This window comes from Narcine bancroftii, chromosome 8 (genome assembly GCF_036971445.1).
Source record: "Narcine bancroftii isolate sNarBan1 chromosome 8, sNarBan1.hap1, whole genome shotgun sequence".
In the NCBI taxonomy this organism is placed as follows: domain Eukaryota; kingdom Metazoa; phylum Chordata; class Chondrichthyes; order Torpediniformes; family Narcinidae; genus Narcine; species Narcine bancroftii.
The window spans coordinates 2,821,369-2,842,314 of NC_091476.1; the positions used below are offsets into that span (position 1 = coordinate 2,821,369).

A 20,946-nucleotide genomic window follows, 5' to 3' on the forward strand; every position below is an offset into this window, starting at 1 on the left:
AGGAGAGTTTGCTAACATACCTCTGAATGCAAAGTTTAGTTGCACCAAAAGTCTTATTACTTGCTGCAGGGCAAATATTTTCCAGACACAATGAGCAATAACAATGAATACGGAAATCTAGAAAGGATCGTTGAATATTCACAGTTGGAATTCGTGCAAAACATACAAGGTTCAGAATATTGACCATCGGTGGATGCTCTCTGGGCCGCTGACTTCCTCCAGCCTATTGTTACCTCAGTGCTTGGCGTTCTGGTTGGGGTAGCACGGGAAGGTGATCACTGACGTTCAAGGGACAAGCAGAATCAAAACCAGAATTTATGCTCATGAACGTGTCACGAAATTAGTTCTTCAGCAGTCATCATTTAGTGCAAATATTGCGATAAATTAATTTTCAAAAACAAATAAATAGTGACAGAAAATAAGAGACAGTCAGGCAGTGTCAATGGTTCATTGTTCATTCAGGAATTTGATGGCAGAGAGGAAGAAGTTGTCCTGTGCCCCTGCGTGATTGTTTTCAGGCTCCTGCACCTCCTTCCTGATGGTAATAGATTGAAGAGGGCATGGCCTGGGTGGTGGGGGTCCTTGAGGATTGAGGCTGCTTTCTTAAGACATTGGCTGTGTTTCTACTGAGCGATGAAAATTCGGGGCAATGTGAGGTGATGCGAGGTAACACCTCGAATTTTTCCTCAGTAGAAACACATCGGCCGATGCACGGTGATGTGAGGTGCTCCGTCGTCTACCTTTTGAGGTGGTCAATGCGCGGTGATGTGAGGGACAAATTTTCAGTAGAAACACAGCGAGTAACGAATTCGCGGTGCACCGGAAGTCTCGATTTTTCGCCTGGGCTTTTCAATTGATCATCACATGCACGCACTGGCACAGCGCATTATCTTACTGCATATATATACTGCACAAGCTACCTACTAGCTAGCTATACTGCGTTCATATCGCCTCCGCTGTTCCTTTGTGTATCATTAAATTGGAGTAATTTCCCTGGACAAATATCAAGCTTGTCTGTCGTTATAATAACTTTTTTGTTTCTTCGTTGGAATATGTCGGACAGTATCAACTGGACATTTGATCTTCAGCAATTCTTGATCACAAAATGGCAGGAAATGATGGTGAAAGGCATTTTGGATGGGAAAACAAAATGACCTGATATGTGACCTTAAAATAAGCGACTTCCTGGTCACCTCACATCGCCCCGCATCACCGAGTATTTATCGCTCAGTAGAAACAGTTCGGGTAGTCGTAAAATGCGCGGTGATGCGGGGGACAAAAATTTGCGGTGATACGATGTGTCCCAGTAGAAACACGCACAATGTCTCTTGTAGATGTCCTCAATGGAGGACATCAAAGATGAGTGGCCATCATGTCATTGGTCATGTTAATCTGGAGTTTTTACTTGTCCTGTGCATCAGCACCTCCATAGCAGACTGATGCAATCAGGCAGAATGCTCTCGACAGTACACCTGTAGAAATTTTCAAGAGACTTCAGTGACATACCAAATTTCCTCAAATTCTTCATGAAGTATAGCTGCTGGCCAGCCTTCTTTGTGATTGCATCGACATGGAGGCCCCAGGACAGATCCTCAGAGATGTTGACACCTTGGAATTTGAAGTTCGTTACCCTCGAAGAGGATTGGTTCGTGTTCTCCTGATTTCTTCCTGAAGTCCACATTCAGCTCCTTGGTTTGTTAATGTTGAATGCAAGCAGATGGTGCAGATAAATGGTGTGAGGGAAGGGGGAAGGGGAGACTTGTTCTGCATCTTTAATTTTACATCTGTTATGACTTTGAAAAGCAGCAATAAAAATTCACCAATACAGTGGTATCTTCAAACCAAAATTTTTTTATTAATAACTATTAATAATATAAAATCTTATTTAACTTAACACCACTATGCACAAGTGTGTGTGTGTGTGGGGGGGGGGGGTTGGGGGTGGGGGCAAGATCCCAAACCATTACAGTTTAGGCACAATTCTGAAGAGATGATTCAAATTTAAAGTTCAGTCTTAGAGATCTTTTGTGTTGAAACTCTGAGTCTTTAAACTGCTGTTCAAAAATTCTCAAACTTACGAATTCTTATAGATTTGCTTTCAGAGAAACATTTCTTCATATGAATGACTTTTTTATTCCCATCTCTTGCATGGAAGTTGTGGAACTTGGATTTCACATAATGATTTCACAAACCCAGGCAAGGGTTAAATGAAGTGATCATTACAAATGGACATGCAGAACTGCCCTCTCTTAACAAAGAGACAGTCAAAGTGGTCCTTTTCTTCAAAGCCACTGATTTTGTGTTCCTTCCCTGTCAAAGGGATAATGAACACATATACCTCTCTCATTGAAGGTTACTGCATCTCTGACTTCAGATGAAGCATGGTTCAATATTAAAGATAACTTCTTGACGTGTTCCAATCACATGATATAACATCATCATTGATTCTTAAGTTTAAAAACACAACTCATGGCAGTGGTCTCAAACTTGTGTCCATGGTCATGAAGCAAATGATTTTTTGTTTACGCAGGTGTTTCTCCAGCAAACATTCATTGTCTTCAGTATTTCTAAGGAACAATCCCTCTAGTTTTATGTCTTTTAACTGAACAATGATAAGGCTTTGATGGCTTCTGCTTGACTTTGAATTAGCAGACACTTTGCTTGTGGAAGACCTTTCTTATCTGCTAACATGATTGTGTGATGTATCTTTTCCTGTCCAAGCCCATCCAGTAACTTTACTAAGAAATATACATACATAAATACATATATATATATATATATATATATAAAACCTTAAAGACTAATAATAATATAATTCTGTAAAACCTCCTTCCAATGAAAATAAAATTAAGCTTTTAAGAACAAAATTTTGAACTACAATCTACAATTTTTCTTGTAGATATTGTATTCTAGGGTTATACAACACAGACAAATATCACATTTTTTAGCGTCATTGCAAATTCAACATCTTGAAAGGCAATCAGAAATCACATTATCTTTGCCTTTAATATGAATTATCATTAAATCATATTCCTGCAAAATTAAACTCCAATTTAATAATCACCTATTTTTATTTTTTATTTTACTCAAAAACACTAAAGGATTATGATCAGTGTAAACAACAATTGGTCCCCGAGCATTGTAAATGTAAACTTCGAAATGTTGCAAAGCCCATACAAGGGACAATAATTCTTTCTCTATAGTAGAATAATTCTTTTGATGTGGATTGAATTTCGTAGATACTTTCGTAAGCCACTGGATGTTCAATATTATCACAGTCATTTTTTTGTGATAGAGCAGCTCCTGTAGCTTCATCACTACTATCAACTGCTAAAGAAAATGGCTTTTTAAAGTCAGGTTACTTAAACACAGGCTTGTGACATAAAATAGTTTTAAGTTTGTCAAATGCTTCCTGACAAATGTTCGTCCAAATAAACTTTTCACCCTTTTTCAAAAGGTTAGTCAAAGGAATGGTGATATCAGCAAAGTTTTTATAAAATTTTTTGTAATACCCTACTATTTCTAAAAATTTCTTAATAGTTTTCTTACTTGTGGGTATATGAAATTCAGAAATCATCTGAATTTTCACCTGAACATGCACCACTTTTCCTTGATTGACCACATAACCAAGATAAGTAACAGTAGCATGCCAAAATCCATTTTTAGCTAAATTAATAGTAAGGTTTGCTTCTGAAAGATTATTGAACAAATTCTCTAGAGGGGGAAGGGGGAAGGGGAGACTTGTTCTGCATCTTTAATTTTACATCTGTTATGACTTTGAAAAGCAGCAATAAGTGGTTCCCAGGTATCATTCCCTGTGATCAAAGCATCAATATAAACATTTGTTTACTCTAAATCTTCAGTCTCAGAGTTAATCATCCTTTGAAATTTTCCTAGAACATTCTTCATTCAAAATGGTAGAATATTGTATTCATATAAACCTGATGGGGTTACAAATGCAGAAATTTCCCTCATACTCTCTGAAGGGTACACACCAGTGACCTTTTAATAAGTCCATCTTTGTAAGAAACCTAGCCTTTGCAACTTTGCCTACACAATCATCCACCCTAGGAATAGGATAAGTGTCTGTCTTTGTCACCAGATTAACTTTTCAAAAACCAGTGCAAAATCTAACCAACCCATCTGATTTAGGCACCAGGATACAAGGTGAACTCCAGTCTGAGACAGAACGTCTAATAATGTTATTCTTTAACATGTATTCAATTTCTTGATCTACCAGCTTACACTTCTCAACACTCATTCGATATGGATGTTGTTTGATAGGTTTTGTATCTCCAACATCAACATCATGACAAGCTATTGATGTCGTCTGAGGCCCATCTGGAAGCAGGTTCCTAAATTTTAAAATTAACTGTTTCATTTGTCCCTTTTCCTGGGGCTGAAGATGAGCCAACTTCTCATCCAAATTCAGTAAAATACTTGAGTTAGACAGATGAGCAGGAACAATGTTTTCTTTAAAGTGGCCCTCACAAGAGTCAGCTTGTATTGTCTCATGATCCATAACCTCCTCATTTTTGTTAATAACTAATACCTCTGGTGAAGGCTGCTTCTTGCTAACATCCAAATTCTCAAAATAAGGTTTTAACATATTAACATGGCAACTTTGTATTTTATGTCTCCGATCAGATGTTTTAACAATGTAGTTGCCTTCATTTACCTTGGGCTCTATCTCATATGGTCTTTTGCTCTAAGAGAATTAGTTGGGAAGAAAATTAACACTTTATCCCTTGGTTTAAAAATTATTTCCTTCATTTTATCTTGAGCCATTTTCAAATTCTCCTCAACTATTTTACAGACTTTCTAAAAATGATCTTTAAACTTTGAAACATAATCTTACAAATCCAACTGCACATCTCCCTTAATCCATTGTTCCTTCAACAACATCAAAGGTCCTCTAACTTCATGTCCAAATACCAACTCAAAAGGACTAAAACCTAATGATTTTCATACAGACTGCAAACAAGAGCAAATGGACACCCTCATCCCAATCCTTCCCATTCTCACAACAATATCATGGTTTTTAGGGTCAAATGGAACCTCTCCAAGGCCCCTTGAGATTCTGAATGATATGCAGATGACGAGATTTGTTTAGCCTCCAATATAATAACTAACTGTTGAAACAATCTTGACATAAAATTACTCCCCTGGTCTGACTGGATCTCTTTAAGGAGACCAACTAAAGTGAAAAATTTTGCAAGAGCTCTTGACACAGTTTTAGTTTTATTATTTCTGGAAATCTGAAGGCTATACACGTAACAGCTAACAAATACTCATTCCCAGTTTACGTCTTGGGCAATGGACCAATACAATTCAGCATCGGTGCCTGAAAGAATATTGGGGGGAGCATGGTGCAAAACTCATAAACTGCCTTTATTTGCCCCACCAATGTACATGCCAAGAGTGCTGCTTTTATTTATGGCGATAAGCGTCATTAGCCAATAGTTGAAGTCTCCACCTGGGGTTTGTGGAGAGTCGCTAACGTGAATCAAGTTAAACATTAGTGATGCCGGAGGGGGTGAGGGTGGGTTTGGTGGGGAGTGATGACTGCAACTGTATGGGGGAAAAGCACCTCACTTGGGGGGCACTGACCCTGACATAATCCACTATAACTTTCGAAAAGGGTTCTCCAAAAGCAGGAATAAGTTTTAAAGGAGCTACTGTGAGGCTCTGATTAGATTTCCCCACAACCTGACAAATATGACAGGTCTTACAAAATGTCCCAACTTATTTTCTTAAATTAGGCCAATAAAATTGTTTCATAATTTTATAAAAAGTTTTCTTTACCCCAAAATGACCACCTACAAGTGTACCATGGGCCAAAGTTCAAATCTCATCCCTATAGGCATTAGGAACCACGATTTGATGGACAACTCTCCATTCTTCATTGACAGGGGGTATCAGATGGTCTCCACTTCCTCATTAACACACCTTCCTTGAAATAATATCTAACTGGTACTTTCTTAATTTCATCATCAGTAAAAACCTCGTCTCTCTCTTCAGTAAGATCAGGATCTCTGTTCTGCCTCGTCTCTCTCTTCAGTAAGATCAGGATCTCTGTTCTGCCTCGTCTCTCTCTTCAGTAAGATAAGGATCTCTGTTCTGCCTCGTCTCTCTCTTCAGTAAGATCAGGATCTCTGTTCTGCCTCGTCTCTCTCTTCAGTAAGATCAGGATCTCTGTTCTGCCTCGTCTCTCTCTTCATTAAGATCAGTATCTCTGTTGTGCCTCGTCTCTCTCTTCAGTAAGATCAGGATCTCTGTTCTGCCTCGTCTCTCTCTTCTGTAAGATCAGGATCTCTGTTCTGCCTCGTCTCCCTCTTCTGTAAGATCAGGATCTCTGTTCTGCCTCATCTCCCTCTTCAGTAAGATCAGGATCTCTGTTCTGCCTCGTCTCTCTCTTCAGTAAGATCAGGATCTCTGTTCTGCCTCGTCTCTCTCTTCTGTAAGATCAGGATCTCTGTTCTGCCTCGTCTCTCTCTTCAGTAAGATCAGGATCTCTGTTCTGCCTCGTCTCTCTCTTCTGTAAGATCAGGATCTCTGTTCTGCCTCGTCTCTCTCTTCAGTAAGATCAGGATCTCTGTTCTGCCTCGTCTCTCTCTTCAGTAAGATCAGGATCTCTGTTCTGCCTCGTCTCTCTCTTCTGTAAGATCAGGATCTCTGTTCTGCCTCGTCTCTCTCTTCAGTAAGATCAGGATCTCTGTTCTGCCTCGTCTCTCTCTTCATTAAGATCAGTATCTCTGTTCTGCCTCGTCTCTCTCTTCAGTAAGATCAGGATCTCTGTTCTGCCTCGTCTCTCTCTTCAGTAAGATCAGGATCTCTGTTCTGCCTCGTCTCTCTCTTCTGTAAGATCAGGATCTCTGTTCTGCCTCGTCTCTCTCTTCAGTAAGATCAGGATCTCTGTTCTGCCTCGTCTCTCTCTTCTGTAAGATCAGGATCTCTGTTCTGCCTCGTCTCTCTCTTCAGTAAGATCAGGATCTCTGTTCTGCCTCGTCTCTCTCTTCAGTAAGATCAGGATCTCTGTTCTGCCTCGTCTCTCTCTTCTGTAAGATCAGGATCTCTGTTCTGCCTCGTCTCTCTCTTCAGTAAGATCAGGATCTCTGTTCTGCCTCGTCTCTCTCTTCTGTAAGATCAGGATCTCTGTTCTGCCTCGTCTCCCTCTTCTGTAAGATCAGGATCTCTGTTCTGCCTCATCTCCCTCTTCAGTAAGATCAGGATCTCTGTTCTGCCTCGTCTCTCTCTTCAGTAAGATCAGGACCTCTGTTCTGCCTCGTCTCTCTCTTCTGTAAGATCAGGATCTCTGTTCTGCCTCGTCTCTCTCTTCAGTAAGATCAGGATCTCTGTTCTGCCTCGTCTCTCTCTTCTGTAAGATCAGGATCTCTGTTCTGCCTCATCTCCCTCTTCAGTAAGATCAGGATCTCTGTTCTGCCTCGTCTCTCTCTTCAGTAAGATCAGGATCTCTGTTCTGCCTCGTCTCTCCTGTAAGATCAGGATCTCTGTTCTGCCTCGTCTCTTTCTTCAGTAAGATCAGGATCTCTGTTCTGCCTCGTCTCTCTCTTCAGTAAGATCAGGATCTCTGTTCTGCCTCGTCTCTCTCTTCAGTAAGATCAGGGTCTCTGTTCTGCCTCATCTCTCTCTTCAGTAAGATCAGGATCTCTGTTCTGCCTCGTCTCTCTCTTCAGTAAGATCAGGATCTCTGTTCTGCCTTGTCTCTCTCTTCTGTAAGATCAGGATCTCTGTTCTGCCTCGTCTCTCTCTTCAGTAAGATCAGGACCTCTGTTCTGCCTCGTCTCTCTCTTCAGTAAGATCAGGATCTCTGTTCTGCCTCGTCTCTCTCTTCATTAAGATCAGGATCTCTGTTCTTCTTCGTCTCTCTCTTCAGTAAGATCAGGATCTCTGTTCTGCCTCGTCTCTCTCTTCAGTAAGATCAGGATCTCTGTTCTGCCTCGTCTCTCTCTTCAGTAAGATCAGGATCTCTGTTCTGCCTCGTCTCTCTCTTCAGTAAGATCAAGATCTCTGTTCTGCCTCGTCTCTCTCTTCAGTAAGATCAGGATCTCTGTTCTTCCTCGTCTCTCTCTTCAGTAAGATCAGGATCTCTGTTCTGCCTCGTCTCTCTCTTCGGTAAGATCAGGATCTCTGTTCTGCCTCGTCTCTCTCTTCAGTAAGATCAGGATCTCTGTTCTGCCTCGTCTCTCTCTTCAGTAAGATCAGGATCTCTTTTCTGCCTCGTCTCTCTCTTCAGTAAGATCAGGATCTCTGTTCTGCCTCGTCTCTCTCTTCTGTAAGATCAGGATCTCTGTTCTGCCTCGTCTCTCTCTTCTGTAAGATCAGGATCTCTGTTCTGCCTCGTCTCTCTCTTCAGTAAGATCAGGATCTCTGTTCTGCCTCGTCTCTCTCTTCAGTAAGATCAGGATCTCTGTTCTGCCTCGTCTCTCTCTTCAGTAAGATCAGGATCTCTGTTCTGCCTCGTCTCTCTCTTCAGTAAGATCAGGATCTCTGTTCTGCCTCGTCTCTCTCTTCAGTAAGATCAGGATCTCTGTTCTGCCTCGATCTCTGTTCTGCCTCGTCTCTCTCTTCAGTAAGATCAGGATCTCTGTTCTGCCTCGTCTCTCTCTCCTGTAAGATCAGGATCTCTGTTCTGCCTCGTCTCTCTCTTCAGTAAGATCAGGATCTCTGTTCTGCCTCGTCTCTCTCTTCAGTAAGATCAGGATCTCTGTTCTGCCTCGTCTCTCTCTTCGGTAAGATCAGGATCTCTGTTCTGCCTCGTCTCTCTCTTCGGTAAGATCAGGATCTCTGTTCTGCCTCTCTAAAAACTCCTTTCGAGATAATGACAAACCTTTTGGCAGGTCACCACAACTTGATTGCTGCTGTGCACTGGCACTGTCACAGACTTCTGTCCCTTCTAAATCATCTTGTGCAGCACAGTCTTCACCAGCAAACTTTGTCACTATCACCCCATGACTACACAAGCTGGGTATATATCAGAATCTGTCTCAATGACTGACTTATCTGTCAACTTCACTACAGGGACAATTTACCCTCTGCCAAATTAATTCCTAATAAATAATGAAATACTGTCCACTGGTAAACTTGATCTGAGCCCTATCTTAACAAGTCTATTAACTAATTCTGATTTCAACCTTATCTTGTGGTATCCACTCCAAATCACGTCCCAAACTTCACATCAAATTCATTTAGCCAAAACACTGTCTAACACAAGTGACTGGGCAGCCCCAGTATCTCAAAAGATTTTTACTGTTACTGGTTACAGTTCCTTTAACAAAACCTGACTCTCTGACACAAGAGGTTCAAATTCCTTCCTAATTTTACCAGCAGGACCAGACCTTTTTTTTATTTCCATGTGTTTCACCTCTTTGAATAAAGGCATCTGGTGCTGTCTCCTTTTCTTTCTTTTCCTTCAATACAGGACAACTTACTATGATGTTACCAGGTTTTTTACAATTGTGGGAAAGTTGACCTAAAAGTTTGTCATTTTCTTGCTTCCCTTTTTCTTTACTCCTAACATTATTTCTCCATTTATTTTCAACCTTTCTTGAACATTCCATGATTACCCTTTTGGAAAAGTCTATTGGGTACAAATCTAACCTTGTGAGTTAAAGCATACTCATCAGCTAGTTCAGCAGAATCTTGCAAAGTTTCCACTCCCTCTTTATCTAAATATGCTTTTATGTCATTAGGAACACACTTTTTAATTTCCTTAACTGATATCGACTCTTTTATACTGTTATAGTCACCATTTATTTCTTTTGATGTGCACCTTTGGACAAAACACATAGCTTTGTCATATGTAAAATCCATATAAGACTGGGTCACTGATTTCTCAAATTCCTGATTTTTTTGTCTATGAGCTTCTGGAACCAATTCATAAGCCTTAAGCACAGTTTCTTTTACAGTATCATCATAAGTAGTAGCTTGTTGGTTGGTGAGGGCAGAGTAAAGCCTGCTGGGCCTTCCCTCTAATCACACACTGTAACATGAGGGACCAATGGTTTCTTGGCCATTTTAAACCCTCAGCAACTTTCTCAAAATGCTGAAAATAATTATCAATGTCAGCCTTATAAATGGAGGAACTAACTTCACCTCCCTTCTAGACATAAAACTCTCATGAGGACCAAGAGATTGATCTCCTTCTTCTCTGCTATTTCTTCTTTCAAACTCTTTGTTTTTCAGCTTCCTCAGCTTTATGTGTTTCTAGTTCTATCAAAAAATGCCTTTGCCTTTTAGATTTCACTTTGTTTTCCTGCTTGCCACACCCCTAATTTACTTTTATCTAACTCCATCTCTAGCATACGTAGCTCAAGCTTCTTTTGTTTCTCAGCTTCCTCTGCCTCTATTCTCCTGTTCTCCGTCACTCTCAAATCAAAGTTTTTCTAACTCAACCTGTTCCAACTGTTGCTCATGGGATTTACCCTGAACTCCTCCTCTCCAGACTTCCCTTTTATTGCATAATATTGACCTATAAGTTTCTGGATCACTATTTTTTTCATCAACTGTTTTACCACCACAAGTTCCAACTTTTGAGTGATAATCAACAACCCATGCTGTTTTGCCCCCTGCAAATCTGCAAATATTGGTGATTCATCAAACTTCTCGATATCCATTGCTTCTGTTTTCCACAAACACAAGCCTTTTAATTGGCCATCAAAAAAAGTTTTAACCAAACAAATCGAAAATTAATTGATCAATAAGCTCCAATTTTGGTTACATCCTGGATGATCCCCAATTTGTTATGATATAGACCAGCAGCAATAGAAATTCACCAAGACAGTGGTATATTCATAACAATAATTTTTATTAATAACTATTAATATAAAATCTTACTTAGTTCTAAACTTAACCCAACTCTGTGTGTGTGTGTGTGTGTGTGTGTGTGTGTGTGTGTGTGTGTGTGTGTGTATGTGTGTGTGTGTGTGAGGGAGAGAGAGAGGGGAGAGAGTGAGAGAGGGAGAGAGAGGGGAGAGAGTGAGAGAGGGAGAGAGAGAGACCATTACAAATGGACATGCAAAACTGCCCTCTCTTGACAAAGAGACAGTCAAAGTGGCCCTTTTCTTCAAAGCCACTGATTCTTCCCTGTCAAAGGGATAATGCACAAGTACCTCTCTCATTGAAGGTTACTGCATCTCTGACTTCAGATGAAGCATGGTTCAATATTAAAGATGCCTTCTTGAAGTGTCCCAATCACAGGATATGATATCACCACTGGCTCTTAATTTTAAAAGCACAACTCATGGCAGTGGTCTCCGACTTCTCTCTATAGGTCATGAAGCAACTGATTTTCTGTCTACACAGGCATTTCTCCAGCAAACATTAGTCGTCTTCAGTATTTCTATGGAACAATCCCTCTAGTTTTATGGCTTTTAACTGAACAATGATAAGGCTTTGATGGCTTCTGCTTGACTTTGAATTAGCAGACACTTTGCTTCTGGAAGATTTTTCTTATCCACTAACATGAATGTGTGATATGTCTTTTCCTGTCCAAGCCCACCCAGTAACTTTACTAAGAAATATATATAATATAAAGATTAATAATAACATAATTCTGTAACACATCTATCTCAGAAAGCAAATTGGATGAATCTAAAACCAGCACTTGCAACATTGCAGCGCTTCCTCCGTACTACACTGGATGTCAGACTGCATAGAAAAAGTACACCAATGCCTCTACTTTCTAAAAAAAGTTAGAAGAGATTTGGCATGTTGCCAATTACTCCATCAAACATCCACAGGTGCACTGTGGGAAGTATATTGGCTGGCTGCATTGGAGAAGGGCTCAGACCCGAAACGTTGGTTAAACCTGTGTACCTTTACCTCTTATGGACACTGCATTACCTGCTGCTTTCCTCCAGCATTTTTGTGTTTTTACTATAATCAGCACATCTGCAGTCTTTTGTGCTTCACCCCTGGTTTAGTTATTTGAGTGCCCAGGAACACAAAAGGCTGCAGACGGAAGCCAACGTAACCAGATCCATCATTGGCTCTGACCACTGAGAAAAAACTATTCCTCAGAAAGGTTCCTCCATCACCCTGGTCACCACAACTTCTCACAGCTCCCTCCAGGTTCAAGAGCAATTTCTTTCCAACAGCTATTAGGATCTTGAAGCTCTCCTTGTTACAATAATCTCAGACAGATTTGCCACCAATTGTAATACCACTTGCATTCTCTCTTGCACCAGGGTAACAGCAAATATTTAGTAACTACCTATCTTTTGCATTTATTATTTATTTTTAATTTAATGTATACTGTTGTAATTTTTTTAATGAATTATCTGATTGGCTGTAGCAAGTATGAATACGTAGAGTTGTAATATTTAAAACACACTTAGTCAGATACATGAATAAGAAAGGTTCAGAAGGATAAGGGCAGAATGCAGGCAAATGCAACTCGCTTGGTCCATCATGGACAAGTTTGGCCAAAGGGTGGAGAACTCTATGACTCTTAAAGAGTGGAAGAATTCTGGCCTGCAGAACAACGGAGTAACTGCTGGGAGGAAGCGATGTAGCTTGTTCTCAACCAGCATACACAATTAACATAATAACATAACAATTACAGCACGGAAACAGGCCATTAGGCCCTTCTAGTCCGCACCGAACCAAACACCCCTTTCCAGTCCCACCTCCCTGCACAATGCCCATGACCCTCCATCTTCTTCCCATCCATAGACCTGTCCAACCTTTTCTTAAATAATACAATTGACTCCGCCGCCACTATTTCTCCCGGAAGCTCATTCCACACGTCTACCACTCTCTGAGTCAAGAAGTTCCCCCTCATGTTACCTCTAAACCTCTGCCCTTTAATTCTTAACTCATGTCCTCTTGTTTTAATCTTTCCTCCTCTTAACGGAAAGAGTCTATCCACATCCACTCTGTCTATCCCTTTCATAATCTTAAATACTTCTATCAAATCCCCTCTCAACCTTCTACGCTCCAAAGAATAAAGACCTAATCTGTCCAATCTCTCCCTATACTCTAGATGCTTAAACCCAGGTAACATTCTGGTCAACCTTCTCTGCACTCTCTCCACTCTGTTTATATCCTTCCTATAATTAGCCAACCAGAACGGCACACAGAACTCCAAATTAGGCCGCACCAACGTCTTATACAGTCTCAACATCACCTCCCAACTCCTATATTCCAAGCAATGATTGATAAAGGCCAGCATACTAAAAGCCTTCTTCACCACCCTATTCACGTGAGTTTCTACCTTCAGGGAACGATGTACCGTTACTCCTAAATCTTTCTGCTCTTCTGTATTCATCAATGCTCTCCCATTTACCACGTATGTCCTGTTCTGATTCTTCTTACCAAAATGAAGCACCTCACACTTATCAGCATTAAATTCCATCTGCCATTTTTCAGCCCACTTTTCTAAGTAGCCCAAATCCAGAATTGTAAATCCCTCTGCAATCCTTGAAAACCTTCTTCATTATCCACTATTCCACCTATCTTAGTATCGTCTGCATATTTACTAATCCAATTTACCACCCCATCATCCTTATGACACAGAAAAGTGACCTTTTCTGTGTCATAAGTATTCCAGTTTCCTAACTAAAGATCAAAGAAACTGCTCCCACTAACCATATTTACTGAGCAATGTTTATTTATTTATTTGTATATATGAACACGTCATGCATATGTATTGTTTGCCTGCATGTGTGTCATACCTGGTTGTGTGTCTGCATGTTTGGCACCGAGGAATGGAGAACGCTGTTTCGTAGGGTGGTACTTATGCAATCAGATGGCAAGAAACAGACATGGCCCAGTAAGTCTTATCTCAGCATCATGTGTGATGGGTGGTAGAACCTGTGGGAGGGGGTGGGGGAAGTTGATGGGAATGCTAGGAAAACAAAATGGGATGAGTCTGAATTGGTGGAATTGGTTGGCTCAAGAGCTTTTCTCCATGTTGTTAGACTTATATGTTGTGTGTTTTAAGTTATGGAGAGAATGTCTGTATACGTGATCATACCTTCATGTGATTAATATCTTTGGTTAATTATGAAGAGGAAGGAATGGTTGTTCCTTGCTTGTCACAGCTCACCTTCTGTACATTTATAGCTGAAGGCCTTTCCCAACAAATAGCCACCATCAAAATATGGCGAAAAACATGACATTCAATTGGGTGAGCATCTTTTGTTTTTGCAGGAATTTCAGTTTATATTTTAGTTTGATTTAATCATTTGTTTTATTTATATATTTCTGATGGTCCTCAAGTAGAGGGAGCTATTTGATGATGACAAGACTTGCTGGGCCATGTCTCAAGTCTCCAGTCTGGAAGGAGAAGCAGATAGATCATTAGTACAGCATCCAAGAACCAAATCTTAAACGTTCTGTATGTCCCTGATTCCAGATGACTTGGAATTCAGCCACAAGTCTGATTGGCTGGTCAACAGAACATAATTTCCCAGAAAAGATTCACATTCCCGGAAGTTTAACTATTTGAGTTTTTGTGTGGAAGAGGGATTTGCTTCTGATTCAGTCATTGCACTGTGATGTGGTTGTGTCTAAGCATAGGGTTGGGTTCTCTTGTGCTGTATTTGTTTGAGAGCAGAAAAGAATGAAAGGAATTGCATTTATGTATAAAAGGAAGTCTTGTGCTTATATAACACCTTCATAGCCTCATGATATCACAGTCTTTTTCTGTCAGTGAAATATATTTTTAGCATTACCACTGTTGAAATGTTGGAACAGACCAAGCAATTTAAACACAGGAATCTCCTATAAAGAGCAATATGACAGAGGCTAGAAAACCTGTTTGAATGTTACATATTCGCAGACACCAGAGTTAACTCCCTTGCTCATTTTATAACACAATTAAGGAACTTTTTATGGTGATCGAGTCAATGGAAAGATGGGACCTCTGTGAGTGCAATGTTCCCTCAGTCCAGCACTGAAGCATCCACCTAGATCTTGTGATCAAAATCTTTTTGCAGGCTCAAACCCATAACCTGCTGACCAAGGCAAGAATAATGCCCATTGGATTGGTAGTTCATACAAAGTTGTGTCCAATGATCAAGGCATCACAGAGTTATAAGAAGAGTGCAGCACAGAAACAGGCTAACTCGCCCGCACTGAACAAGCGGGCACCATTCCACATCGCCCAATACTTAGTCCATAGCAAGGTGATTCAATTTCTCATTTGGACACTTCTTAACTGAATTTCCTTTAAATCTCTTCCCCTTAACCTAAATCAATATACTCTAGTTTTTATCCTACATTTAATGAAGGGGAACATTTCTTACAGTCTACCTTATCCATACCCTTTATAATTTTATATACCTCAATTATATCCCCTTTTAACCATCAAGCTTCTGTGGTCTGTCCTCATAACTGAACTGTTCCATCCCAGTGGTGTGAGAGGTGGAATTCTGGAGCATGCCAACATCATATGCAACAAAAGATAAATGCAATGCAAGCACATTCCTACCCTACAAATCTTAAATTCATCCTCTTAAAAAGTAGGGCATTTTTCTGAGGAGCCAACTAATCCCTGGAAGCAAGAATAATTTGTAATTCTTTGATTCATTAAAATGTTAATCATTCCAGGTCATTTCACAGGAGTATTATCAAACTGCAGAGCATCATAAAGACTGAAGATACTGGGATCTTGAGCAAAAAAAGACTTGCTGGAAGAATTCAGCAGGACACAGATGGTGTCCATGGGTTAGATGGTCAAATAAAACGATCTTGATAAAGGTTTCCTGACACAAAACATTGACTTACCATTTCTATCCATGGATGCTATCTGACCTGCTATTATCAAACTACATTTGAGAAGTCTTAATTTAAAAAAGAATTAGACATATAATAGACCTTTTCAGCCCATGAGCCTGTACCTACCAATTATACCCTTTTGACCTACAATCCTAGTTCATTTTTGTACGGTGCAAGGAAACTGGAGAAACTGGGGAAAACCCACACAGGCACAGGGAGAGCGTACAAACACCTTACAGAGAGCACAGGATTCAAACCCTTGTCTTAATTGCTGGCACCCTCTATTCAATATTCTGCTGTCTTCTGCAACAAGGCACTCGTAGAGTGCTAATAAGTGAGGAAGTCCAGGAATTAGACCCTGTAATTGTGAAGGACTTTCCAAATCAGAATAGTATCTGTCTTGTAGGAGAACTTGCTGAAGAGAATATTTTCATGAACCTGGAGCCATAAAACCATAAGATAAAGGAGCAGAAGTGGGCCATTTGGACCATCAAGTCCACTCCGCCATTCCATCATGAGCTGATCTGTTCTACTCAGCCCACTCCCCTGCCTTCTCCCCATAACCTTTGACTATTTGGGCACCTTCAATCTCTGCCTTAAATACACCCAATGACTTTGTCTCTACAGCCACCCATGGTAGCAAATTCTAGAGACCCTTGTCCTTCTCAGTGCAAGAAATAGTGGGCTTAATCATGTAGCCTTGGAGAGTAACTGCAGTGTTTTTTTTGTGGACAATGCTCACTGCAGTTACAGTGGAAGAGTAACTTTCTGAGTGTTGGAGGAGTGTTGTACTCATCCAGAACAAAGATTCTACCATATTGCTAGCTTCTGCCTTGTGTATGTTGGACTGGTTTTGTGGAATCATTTGGGATGCCCATTAAGTTTTAGTGACCATCAGGATTTCAATCAACAAAGTTAATTCCATTGAGTCTCTAAGGTGTTGGTCAGGCACTCTCTGTTTGGAGATTCCTACTTATGTGATGTGGGTGTGGCCTACCTGAATACTCTCCAAGTTTTCAAATGCTTCATTTTCAAAGGTGTTAGGAATATTGAAGATTGGGAAAATATCCTCATAACTGGTCCTGAACTTGTCAGCTCCAAGCAGAAAATTGGAGAACCACAGAACTGGCAGCGAATGGAATCTTGAGCAAACAAATAGAAGTAGAGGGACTCTGCAGGTTAGGTAGTGTCGATGGAGAGAAATGGGCAGTCAATGTTTCAGGTTGGTACCTTTCATTAAGATTCAGATGGGAAGGAGAGTTAGCATGCACACAAAGGGGGATGGGGAAGGGCACTGGAGCCAAGAGATGAGAAGAAACAAGACAAAAGAAGGCGGGAGAGCTCAAGAGATGGACAGAGGAGGAGACTGCTGGGGGTGGGAGAGATGGAGTGAGAGAAAAGCAAGTGTGAGCGAGTAAAGGGCAGAAGGATATAGAGGAATTAGATGGGAGTGGTGGTTACTTTAAGGTACCTATTATACCTCGATGAAGTAGGCTGAGTATAGGGCTTGTATATTCATCCAGAGATAGTGAGTAGGACAGGGAGAGAACATATCTAAATGAAGGACATTGGACTGATAGATACAACTGCTTCCCCTCCACTTTGGATTTTAATCTGTTCTTTAGTCTCTTACCAGAATGAGCACCACTCCTGGACCAAGAAATTAAGCAGGTGATCCACCAATCACATAGCAGCAATCTATGGTCAAACCGATGGACAAGTTTCATTGGAAACTAGGCACCTATTTCCACAGATTTTTCTCTGATAAAACATTTTAAGCCAGGTAAAAATAGATTTCGCACTTCATTGCATGTGGGAGAACAGCCAAAAATAACAACAATAATTACAAACCAGAATGTTAATGCACAACTCTTCTGATTTTCAGCTTTCATTTGCTGAATTTAGGTCAGAAAATCAGTTGAAGTCACAACAATCATTTGCATTCAGGAAAAAAGAAGGCAGAAACATTAGACCTAAATCAACAAACTAATTTTAGAGATAATGAATGATGAGCAGTAATGCTGGGCTGACAAATTATTTTTAAAAAGAGATTGTATCTGTTTCCTCAGAAGGATCTCCTGGCCACAACTTGGTTTAGATATCACCTTCAATAAATTAATCTGACCAATTACACCCTATCATCCACTCTAAATGCTCATTCCATTCTCCAAAGTCTGCAGTGTGTACTGTCAACGAATGCAATGAAATTTGTCCATTGGTTTGACCATAGATTGCTGCTATGTGATTGGTGGATCACCTGCTTACCTTCTTGGTCCAAGAGTGGTGCTCATCCTGGTAAGAGACTAAAATCTAAAGTGGAGGGGAAGCAGTTGTTTCTATCAGTCCAATGCCCTTCATTTTGATATGTTCTCTCCCTGTCCTACTTACTATCTCTGGATGAATATACAAGCCCTATACTCAGTCTACTTCATCGAGGTATAATAGGTACCTTAAAGTAACCACCACTCTCATCTATTCTGACAATAACTCCCAAACTTGTCGGGACAGGGCTGTGGGTGCACGGAGACATTGCCCCTTTTAGATTCCCCTCCAAGTTGCACAATATTCTGAGATGGAAAGTTAGCTCTGATCCTTCCTGATCACTGATTTTGCCAGTGATACCTAGATCCCATAAAATTGAAATGTAATCTACAATTTAATAAAGGCAAATCACTTCAACATTTTAATCTCCCTTTTATTAATTCTGATGAATTTAACTCTTGTATTAATGATTAAAACGCATATTGTTGCTCTACAAAATGGAATCCCACCCCCCCCCCCCCCCCCCCACTTCCTGGTTCCTTGTGGCCTTGCAATCTGCAGCACATATTCATTTCCATACACAGATGCCCTTAAAAGGGAAAGACACAGTGTGCTTGTAACGAAAATACAGAGTGTTCTTAAAGTGGATAGAATAACATAACACAATGGCCACACGTAGGCAAGGTTGGTTAAAACCCAACATGAATGCAGGACAAGAAAGAAGTTTACTATCAGAAGCTAGAGAATTGGAGGAGTTTGGTAAGAAAGTGCAAAAGAAAGACCAATGAGAAATCAGGGAAAGTCAAAAGGAAATGGACAAGGATCCTGTCATTTAGATTGCTTATCGTATGTCTTGACAATATTGCTCAGGGAAATCAAGGTTGAGAATGCCCAGTCCCAGAAAGAAACACTGAGAGAAGATGAAGTGCCACTAATTTTATTCATGACTGCATTAATCAGTCAATCAGCTGTCGATGTAAATTTAAATTTAGACATACAGCATGGTAACAGGCCTTTCTGGCCCATGAACCTGTGCTGTCCAATTACACTCAATTGACCTACACCCCCAGTACGTTTTGAAGGGTGGGAGGTGAACAAGAGTATCCAGAGGAAACCCACGCAGACACGGGGAAACATATAAACTCCTTACAGACAGTGCCGGATTTGAACCCAGGTCACTGGCGCAGTAACAACATTGCACTAACTGCTACACGAACCATCCATCCCTTCAGCAGAAAAGCAGCAGAGCCAGTAGTAAATCGTAGGACTAGGTAAAGTCCTCAGGACAAAAATACAGAGGGTTGCTTGTAGCAGCAGAGCATCTGACCTCAGGCCAACATATACTCTCATTCACAAAATTCTTTGTTCTTGTTCAACACTTAGGTGGGGTTAATAAAACTAGCTTGAATTGGATGAGTTGCAGCAAGAATATTTGGTATTGAGGCAACAACTTCATTGTCTCAAACCACATGGAGGCATGTTACAGTAAGTCCAAGCTGATGTTAGGATCAAAGCAGCAATCCAAAATGAGAAAGCATAATAGGAGGAGCTCAGCAAGCATGAAAGAAGGGGATGTGAGGAGGAAATCATACCTGGAGATACATGGAGAGGTCGATGCACAGTTTAGCACTGAGGTAGACACAGAGATTTAGGATGTCAATAGGGCAGGGCAAAACGAGTAAATGTTTGGCTGTAGAAGATGATCTACAGTCTAAACAAGTTGAAGAGGTAACACTGAGAGAGCTTGCTTTTCCAAACTACAACTCAGTGTACATGGGGATTCATGCATTTGGCCTGCTTCATCCATTATTTAACTACTAAACCTTTAATATTCGTATTTACAACAATATTTAATACAATGTATGCAAATAAAATGCAACTGTGAATGTTCGTATCATGCATGGTAAGTTTGTGAATGCAAATAAGTTATCTGTGTTGACTTCTTAGTGTAAATAACCATCCTGTATAAATAGGTTTACCTTTTGTAATTCACTTTCATTTTTTTATGAAGAATGAAGTAGCATGGTGTAAGTTGATGTTCTGGATAGTGCTCTGTTAAGAGATTGGTAGATTACTAAAACATTAAGAGAGGGTGTTTCACATGATGGAGTAGTGGCCGGTCAGGGAATTCCAGCCCCCTCCGGAAAAGTTGAAAAAAAATGCACAAAACACAAAGGTACAAGAATAAAAATTAAAACAAAGTAAAAGTAAAGGTGAGAAGTAAATGGCAGCGAAGAGAGAAAAGTCGAAATCAACGGGAAGAAGAGAAGATGAAAGAACGTCGGAAGAAGAAGGTGAAGGCCTTACCAGTCCGAGGAGGCCCGCCGCGGAGAGAGAAGCCCGCTCCCTAAGGTCAGTGGAAGTCCCGAGATCGGGACTACAAAAATGCCTCGCGGAGCCGAGTAAAAGTGCGTAACCGCGCATGAAAAAAAACGCAACAGGAGGAGAACATAGAAAACAACGAGAACAAGAGAGCAAAACGAAAACAAGGAAACAACAGATGGCCAACCCAGAGGAAGAAGAAGAAAAAGAACATAGAGAAATGGAAGAAGAAGGGAAAGGCAGGACAATGTATATATCTTTTTTTAAAGAATATATGGAATCAGTGAAAGAATGGCAATTACAAGAATTTAATGAGATAAAAAGAAGAATTAAGAGTGCAGAAGAAAAAATGAATAAAATAAAAATGGTCATATCAGAGATAGGAAAAAGAGTGAATAATGTGGAAGAACGAGAAATAATCGTAGAAATGGAAGTAGAGGACTTAAAAGAGAAATTAGAAGAATCCAATAAAAAAGTTAAAGAGGCACATGAGCTGTTAGCTCAGAAGATAGATATAATGGAAAACTATAATAGAAGAAATAATATAAAGATAGTGGGCTTTAAGGAAGATGAAGAAGGCAAGAATATGAGAGAATTTATAAAAGATTGGATCCCCAG

General features: G+C 40.3%; 1 protein-coding gene across 1 annotated transcript in view; it reads right to left on the reverse strand.

The window, feature by feature from the left end:
* Positions 1-20,946, reverse strand: part of LOC138740243 (mastermind-like protein 2) — a 183,550-nt gene that overhangs the window by 116,866 nt on the left and 45,738 nt on the right. The window lies entirely within an intron of this gene.